This window comes from Helianthus annuus, chromosome 9 (assembly GCF_002127325.2).
Source record: "Helianthus annuus cultivar XRQ/B chromosome 9, HanXRQr2.0-SUNRISE, whole genome shotgun sequence".
In the NCBI taxonomy this organism is placed as follows: Eukaryota; Viridiplantae; Streptophyta; class Magnoliopsida; order Asterales; family Asteraceae; genus Helianthus; species Helianthus annuus.
In genome coordinates this window covers 3,410,480-3,419,785 of record NC_035441.2, presented here as the reverse complement: position 1 = coordinate 3,419,785, position 9,306 = coordinate 3,410,480, and the positions used below count along the sequence as shown (strand labels likewise).

The 9,306-nt window shown below is 39.9% G+C and overlaps 1 long non-coding RNA gene across 1 annotated transcript; it reads right to left on the bottom strand.

Annotated features, from left to right (window-relative positions):
• Positions 1 to 4,843: 4,843 nt before the first annotated feature.
• LOC110874043 lies at positions 4,844 to 7,700 on the bottom strand. Its single transcript, XR_002555586.2, has 3 exons — positions 7,503 to 7,700; positions 6,249 to 6,326; positions 4,844 to 5,100 (listed from the first exon to the last, which is right to left on the bottom strand). It is a non-coding gene; the product is annotated as an uncharacterized LOC110874043 (long non-coding RNA).
• Between the last annotated feature and the right edge of the window lie 1,606 nt (positions 7,701 to 9,306).

The window sequence follows — 9,306 nt, the reverse complement described above, 5'->3', positions numbered from 1 at the left end:
TGGATCTCATGAACCGAGTGTGCAAACCTTACCTCGACAAATTCGTGATCGTGTTTATCGACGACATCCTGATCTACTCGAAAAGTCAAGAAGAGCATGAACAACACCTACGCCTTATCCTCGAACTCCTTCGCAATGAGCAACTGTATGCCAAGTTCTCGAAATGCGACTTCTGGCTTCGAGAGGTCCACTTCCTTGGACACGTGGTTAACAAAGATGGAATTCACGTTGACCCTGCAAAGATCGACTCTATAAAGAATTGGCCTACCCCTAAGACTCCGACCGAAGTCCGCCAATTCTTGGGATTAGCAGGGTACTATCGAAGATTTATCATGGGATTTTCAAAGATCGCTCAGCCTCTCACGGCTCTTACTCAGAAGGGTGTGGTCTATAAATGGGGTGAAGCTCAGGAAACCGCGTTTCAGAAACTAAAGGATAATCTCTGTAGTGCTCCTATTCTCTCGTTGCCTGAAGGCACTGACGACTTTGTGGTTTACTGCGATGCATCCATCCATGGGCTCGGTTGTGTGTTAATGCAACGCGACAAAGTTATTGCTTACGCCTCTCGACAACTCAAGACGCACGAAAGGAACTACACTACGCACGACTTGGAACTAGGAGCAGTGATCTTTGCGCTTAAGATATGGAGACATTACCTGTACGGTACCAAGTGCACTATCTACACCGATCACAGGAGTCTCGAGCATATCTTCAAGCAAAAGGAATTAAACATGCGACAACGTCGATGGGTCGAACTCCTGAATGATTATGAATGCTCCATCAAGTACCATCCGGGCAAGGCCAATGTCGTGGCAGACGCCCTCAGCCGAAAGGACACTATACCAAAGCGCGTGCGAGCATTGCAACTTACTATCCAGTCTAACCTCCCTACCCAGATTCGAAATGCTCAGATCGAAGCTCTGAAACCGGAAAACATCAGGGCTGAGTCCCTGCGAGGATCGAGACAACGACTAGAACAGAAAGAAGACGGCGCCTACTATGTGGCAGGGCGCATTTGGGTCCCACTTTACGGAGATCTACGAGAGCTTGTGATGGACGAAGCCCATAAGTCCCGTTATTCAGTACATCCTGGTTCAGATAAGATGTACCACGACTTAAGGACCACTTACTGGTGGCCTGGCATGAAAGCCCACATAGCCGCTTACGTTGGCAAATGTTTGACCTGCGCAAGAGTCAAGACTGAGTATCAGAAACCGGCAGGCCTACTCCAGCAGCCCGAAATCCCGAAATGGAAATGGGAGCAGATTTCCATGGATTTTGTTACAGGACTACCTAGATCCCAACGCGGGAATGATACTATTTGGGTGATAGTAGATCGATTGACCAAGTCTGCACACTTTCTAGCCATTAAGGAAACAGACAAGTTCTCTACCTTGGCAGAAATCTATTTAAAGGAAGTAGTCTCGAGGCACGGGGTGCCAACTTCTATTATTTCCGACCGAGACGCTCGTTTTACTTCCGAGTTGTGGCAAGCCATGCATAAATCCTTTGGCTCACGTTTGGACATGAGCACCGCTTACCACCCACAAACGGATGGGCAGTCTGAGCGCACCATCCAAACCCTGGAAGACATGCTTAGAGCATGTGTGATCGATTTTGGCAAGAACTGGGAGAAGCATCTACCGCTGGTGGAATTCTCCTACAATAACAGCTACCACACTAGCATTCAGGCGGCACCTTTTGAAGCATTGTACGGTCGTAAATGCCGATCACCTCTTTGCTGGGCGGAAATAGGTGACAGTCAGCTCACAGGCCCAGAACTGGTGGTAGACACAACGGAAAAGATTTCCCAGATCAGGCAACGCATGGCGGCAGCTCGTGACCGTCAGAAAAGCTACGCTGACAAGCGTAGGAAACCACTAGAATTCCAGGTCGGGGACCGGGTTCTACTTAAAGTCTCACCCTGGAAGGGTGTGGTCCGTTTCGGTAAACGGGGCAAGCTGAATCCACGATATGTTGGACCATTCGAAATTACCGAGAAAATCGGTAAGGTTGCTTATAGATTGAACCTGCCTGCAGAGCTGAGTGCAGTGCACAATGTCTTTCACGTGTCTAATCTGAAGAAGTGCCTGTCAGATGAAACACTCATAATTCCTTTCAAGGAACTCACTATTGATGAACAGCTACACTTCACTGAGGAACCGATTGAGATTACGGATCGAGAGATCAAAACCCTCAAACGTAGCCAGATACCTCTCGTGCGAGTTCGTTGGAACTCACGACGTGGCCCAGAGTTTACCTGGGAGCGGGAAGACCAGATGAAGTCCAAGTATCCCCAGTTGTTCCCAAACGAAACCCCCAGCACTGAAGCTACAACTGAATTTCGGGACGAAATTCCAAACTAACGGGGGGATGATGTGACACCCCGTTGAAACACGCTAGCTTGGCAGTGGCTGCCTTAACTTTCGGGACGAAAGTTCTTAAAACTTGGGGATAATGTGACACTCTAGGTTTTTCCGAACGAACACCTTGTAATATTTTGCGTATATAAAGGTTATTAAATGAAAACGTGATCCTTATTTGCATAATGTGTGTTGTAGGTACGTATTATATATATTTATGAGAGCCGAGACCACGACCCGAGACCACGACTCGCAACCACTCGGTTGCGAGTGGGCCACTCGGTCTCGAGTGGGCCTTTGGGCCGTAACCGGTTTGGGCCGAAACCCCAAGCCCAACTCAAAGACCCCTTGTATATAAATCCCACCTTTCCCCACTTCCTTCATTTTACACACACACTTCTCCTATTCTCTCTCAACTAGAAACCCCAAACAACAACAACAACCCATTCTCTTCTTCCAACTTTCGGATTCAAGCAAGGAATCTCGGACAAGAATCTTGGACAAAATTCATCACTCGGACACTTCATCTTCCCTCATTTTCTCCCTTTGTTTTCGGCTCCTTCTTCACAAACCGGTTAGTGTTACATATGTGTAATGGATGCCTTGTATGAAATGTTTTTGAACTAGAAAGTGCTTGGTTAGAAACATTATGCATGATTCTAGGATGATTTGTGAAGTTGACTATATGTGAAAACCATTTATGTATGAATACTTGCTAACATGTTTAAAATGACTAACAAAAGGTAGTCTAAGAATAATTATGGCTAACCATACCATGCTTCTTTATTTCTTGCAAAAATGATGATGATTAAACATAAGATTTCGGCTATATAATGTATGTTTTCTTGTTTTGCATCATGATCTTGTCAAAAATATGTAAGTTTTGGTTCAAGAAGGTGTGATTATGTTTGACATGAAAACCCTAAAAATGATGAACATAGGATGAACTTGTTTGAATATGATTGAAGATTTCAAAAATGGCAAAGTTTGATCTATTTTTACTAATAGTCAGATTAGGCAAAGATTGTTAGTGGAACCTCATTGGCTGTTTCCCGATTTGGGCCTGAATACATGGTACAAATTGGACTGATGCATCTGCATCATCACGTGTACATGAAAGGGACAGCATTCCGACTCGCAACCGCACCGTTGCGACTCGCAACCAAGGCATGACAACTCGAAACCACGTGATTGCGACTCGAGACTACGACGGTTGCGACTCGCAACCACAACGTGACAACTCGAGACCACACGGTTGCGACTCGCAACCACAGCGTGACAAGCCGAGACCTCCTGGTTGCGACTCGAGACCGCCTGGTTGCGAGTGGGCTGTCCATTTTGGTTGTTGGGCCGATATGTGTAATATGGGCTATCCGTTGACTGGACTATGTGTTACTGTTGATTTCGTATATGATAGGGCCGGCCCAGTAACCCACTGTTTACTTGTATGCATGATACGTGTTAGTTATGTGTAAGTTTTTACGTGAATGCTTGTACACCAAGCCTGACCTATACCGGTAACCATGTTAGGACGTGGTGACCAACGTATTTGACAAGTGACCTAATCTGCCGAGCAACCCAAGGTGAGTTCACACACTAAAAGCATGCGTCCCGCGGAGGGACACGAACAAACTACCAACTTTGGGAAAAACACTTTTGACCCATTACTCCGGGGGAAACAGAATGGGTAATTACTATCTCCGGGGGAGATACGTTTGGATATTGTTTATAAATCACAACTAGCCAAACTAAACGAAACTCTATCACCTTAAGTCCCTGCTTACAGTACCGATTAATCGCCGGGGGCGAACGGGTTATTAGTTGATAGCGCTATTAGGTTTGACAACCTCACACCGTGACCGGGGGGATCGGGCGTGAACTAGTAGACCTTGCAACATGGTCAATGACGATAGACATTGACTCGGGGCACGAATATTTATATTCCGTCAACAGTTTCGGTATCCACAGTTTAGTGAGCTTACAGATGGGGTAGCTCCCCACAACGTGATTATAAATGCTTTATCTAAACATCTTAAGTTTTTGGTAAACTAAAACTGGACAACTAGTGAACTCACTCAGCATTATTGTTGACCCCTTACTGCATGCTTTGCAGGTGACCAGTGACTTAGGAGCTGCTGCTTGGGGATGTGTAGTGTGCGTCAAACCCGTGTGTTGGGTTAATTATTTTGAACTAAGAACTATCTTTTGAACTACTTTGGTTTATGCTTCCGCTGTTTTGTTAAACTAATTACCGAACCTAAACTCTGATGTTGCTAATTACTTCGGATATTAAATATTTCTACTATTAATTAAATGCTCAGTATAATTGGTGGCTGGATCCTGGTCAGTCACGCCCTCGAAGCGGGTGTTATCCGCATGTGGATTTTGGGGGTGTGACATGCGTAGTATATAAGTATAAAAATGATAAGGAACAATCCACATGGCAAACCTAGTTATCAAGATTAACGTATAAACTGGCATTCGATTTACAACTCAACCCTCTGTTTACGCAAGTATGAATGAAAAAACCTAACATGACCTCTCGTTCACGGGTGGTGCATTACTCCTATAGCGCTATACATGTTAAGTAGAGGCTTGTACGAAGCTAATGACAAGTTCATCACATAAGAATCTGTAAGACCCTAAATAGTTACAAACAACGTGACCGCTTTCCCGTACAATCCATGATCTTCAACTCGACCCTCGTTCACTTGTCCATCATGAATATCTGACTAACCTGCGGTCACCATATATAACCAACACGTTAGTACATGGTGACATCATATATAATTTAAAACATATACTTAAAAGGCTATATCGCATTCTAATTATGTAAGGTATTCCATTGAACCATCCTCTCAATTTTATTTACTCGAGTCCGACATCAATTCCTCAAGAGTCCGGCATTCCCATACCTACACTTCATTTCATTCTCAATAGTAACATGGTTAGGAATACGTAATCTCAAACATGTTGAAAGCCTACATCTTCACATATACGTATACCAATGATCTACAATCATTAGATTACAATACACATATACACATTCATATATCTAAGTACATTCATACGTATCCCATTCATATGTGCGTACATACAAGTTCACACTACTTACACACGCTACAGTTCCATATCTATATACATGTATACAAGTCACATTCACTTATTCGTATTCAAATATCAAACTTTGAACGTCGCAAGCATCTAAAGTTGAGCCTTACCTACAAACTTATCAATAAAAATCGATGCAGTTACAAATAAACATAACCGACTAACTTCCAACAAACATGATGAACATTCCATTAACATGATGAGCGTTCCATTAACATGATGAACATTCCATTAACGTGATGAACATTCCATTAATATGATGAACATTTCATTAACATGATGAACATTCGATTAACATGATGAACATTCCATTAACATGATGAACATTTCATTAATATGATGAATATTCTATTAACATGATGAACATTCCATTAACATGATAAACATTTCAGTAACATGATGAACATTTCAGTAACATGATGAACATTTCTGTAACATGATGAACATTTCAGTAACATGGTGAACATTTCAATAACATGATGAACATTTCAATAACATGATGAACATTTCCGTAACATGAAGAACATTCCCGTAACATGATGAACATTTCAGTAACATGATGAACATTTCAGTAACATGATGAACATTCCATTAACATCATGAACATTCCATTAACGTGATGAAACTATCATCTTAATTTACATTAAGAATAGACAAAGTTCATATGAACTTACCTTGGTACTTACCCTTACCCGTAACTTCTTACATGGTTCCCTATATACAACATACCAAACTTCATTTATAAAATAAGAAGTGATTCCGGAAATAACTTACCTTAAGCGTCTGTTTCGTACTTGCTTCCTCGCATCCTTCCCATTAGCCTTCCACGCTTCCACCCACCTTGACATGATCCTATACTTTCATGTCATTATGGTTACCGCATTACTAGCATACACACACATTATAAATTACATTAATTTCACATTCATATTTTATATTGACCTTTACTAGTCAATACCAACCACACAATGCATAAGATAACAATCACATCTTTTCATTCCACATAATTCTTTATATCGTCACATATAACATTTATTGATATAGCATGTGCCTTGCGTGCCCTAATATTACATTTGTGGCCAAATGCCTTACTATGCTATTTATGCACAGTTGACTTTTAGAAAGTCAACTGTCCAATATATGAATTATCAACTTAAACTCATACATTCTCAACATTAACAGATTGTACTACGGACATCATATACATTTCATACTCATATAGCAAAACACATATGATCATCTAGTTATATGCACACAAAACATAATCAATTTCTTCCATACTAGTAATATCATGATTTTACAATTAACAACATTGTCCAAGCTTAGTTAACACACATAGCTTCCCACCCTTACTCCTTACTAATATACGCACTTTCTACACACTTAACACCAAATCACATATGATTTCATCTAACCATAAGTAAATCAACACATAATGTGCATCATATTACCCAAGCAAAGAGTACAACTTCTAATGCATACCTTTTACCAAATCATATAATTAACCAAAATCCTACATGTATTCCATTCAAAACATATTTCTCATGTTTAATTATCACCCAATTACATCATCTCCACACATTATACACTTTCATCCATCGTTTGCATACCATTTCATCTATTAATCTCACCTAGGCATTTCAACAAACACTTGGTGTGCGCACTACTTTCTAAGCACATTGTACAAGCATCTTATGCTCATCTTCCTACTTCTTGCCTTCATCAATCAAATACAACTAAAATCAACCAAATTCCATACCATACTCAACCTAACTAACAAGTATTCATCACATACAACATACTACATCAAATTTTGAACAAGGATTGGACATGGATGATATATCCAAGTCACCATCTTCACCATAACAAACGGGTTTCGCCTCAAAACATCGAATTAATCAAAATCATGCATAATCCATGTTCTATATGGTGATTCTAACACATATACATGATTAATTTCATATAATTTCGTGGATTAAACATAAACCCACTTCATACAAGATCACCAAATCTCAAATTACAACTTACCACATGTTTGTAAGGTTGAGATCTTCATTCATGCATAAGATTGGATCATAAATTCATCACCAATTTAGTGATTCTTGATGAACAAGAGTTTTGGCTCCCTTTGTGTTTCTCCTGATGTTCTACGCACACCCTCACACCTAAAGTGCAGAATTTTTGGCTTCAATTTCCCTTTTATTGACCACTTCCATCAACTTCCAAAAATGTCATAATTGGCCCTTGTACATTCCATTCATTCTTTCTATTTACTCTTTTATGTTAACTAAGTTAAACAACCTAGCTAAGTTATTTCATGACATATATCTAGTAAATACCATGTTTATAAAAACTTTGGAATTTGGGGCGTTACAGAATCACCCAGAAAACACAAATCAAGGATAACAAATAGTAAGCATGTATTGGATTGTTTGTTTATGTATTTGCATAAGAGTATTTATACTAAGTGTGCTTTGTATATAAAAATATGTTACACCCAAAAGTGTGAAAACGGTAAAATGGGTCAAGTATACTCACAAAATTGCTAAGTCTTCCGATTATCCAATGTGACGAAGTTGTTGACACTAGAAAGTTGAATGTGTTCGATTTGGAGTTTAAGAGATGTTTACATATGGTTTAAGGATTTGGAGTTTGAGGACATGAAAATAAACATATGAAAAAGTAATCATCTAGTCATATAATACTTGTTTGACACTATGAAACCCCAAGGGTTAGAATGTTTTCATGGGTTCAAATACCCATTAGAATCATAACAAGTTATTACGTCTTAGATGATGTAATCTAATACTTCGACGAATGAACACTAATCCATCATCAAAGGTTCGATTATTTGGGTAATATATATATATATATATGTATATGTATATGTATATGTATTACATAGTGTCCATCATATCATATAGGTCACGTAGGAGGTAGGAGGATAAATCCACCATTTAGGAACCTCTTTGTATCATAGAAGTCATGTAGGAGGTAGGAAGAACAAGTCTTCCATTTAGGTACCTCTAGGTGTTCACCACTACACTTGATGCTATGAACATTCAAGGAGGGTCATGAACTTACAAATAATAAAATATGAATAACTAATCTATGAGAAAACATCAAGCAATGTGTGGATATTCAAGTAGGATAGCCCAAGCTAATCCTAAATCACACATTCATCACGCTTTAGGCTTGAACATCACTTGTGGGTTAAACCCTTGAACAAAACAGAAAGTTTGTGAGTGTTAGTGCATTTATGTCTATCGCCTTCGTTAATCCGAGCCGTAGCGAGAAAATGTTTTAACTAGCTTTATATTGTAATATCTAGATAAGAATAGCAAGGTGGCATTTTGGTAATTAATGAGAAGTCTCATTAATTCCAAGGGCTATAAATAGGAGCTTTAGTGTTAGAATTAAAGACTTTTGCTCATTTGACATTTTGGAGAGCTAGAGATCTAGAGAGAGATTCTAGAGAGAGAAAGTGATTCAAGGTGCTGTACGATTTCAGATTTCTAATAGAATCACAGTTATATTACGTCTCGTGTGTTCGGTCACGTTCGTGTACGGATTCTGCACGTCACACGTTCGTTTCGCAATCGTTTCGGAGTCAAAACCGGTCCTAACAAGTGGTATCAGAGCGGGAGCTCGATTGTACAGATCATATGCACAGATTCGACCTAGAATTGCACCAAATTCGATCAATTTCTTCATCTTCTACATTTCTTTTACATAGAGCGGGAGCTCGATTGCAAAGATCATACGCACAGATTCGACCTAGAATTGCATCAAATTCGATCGATTTCTTCATCTTCTACATTTCTTTTACATT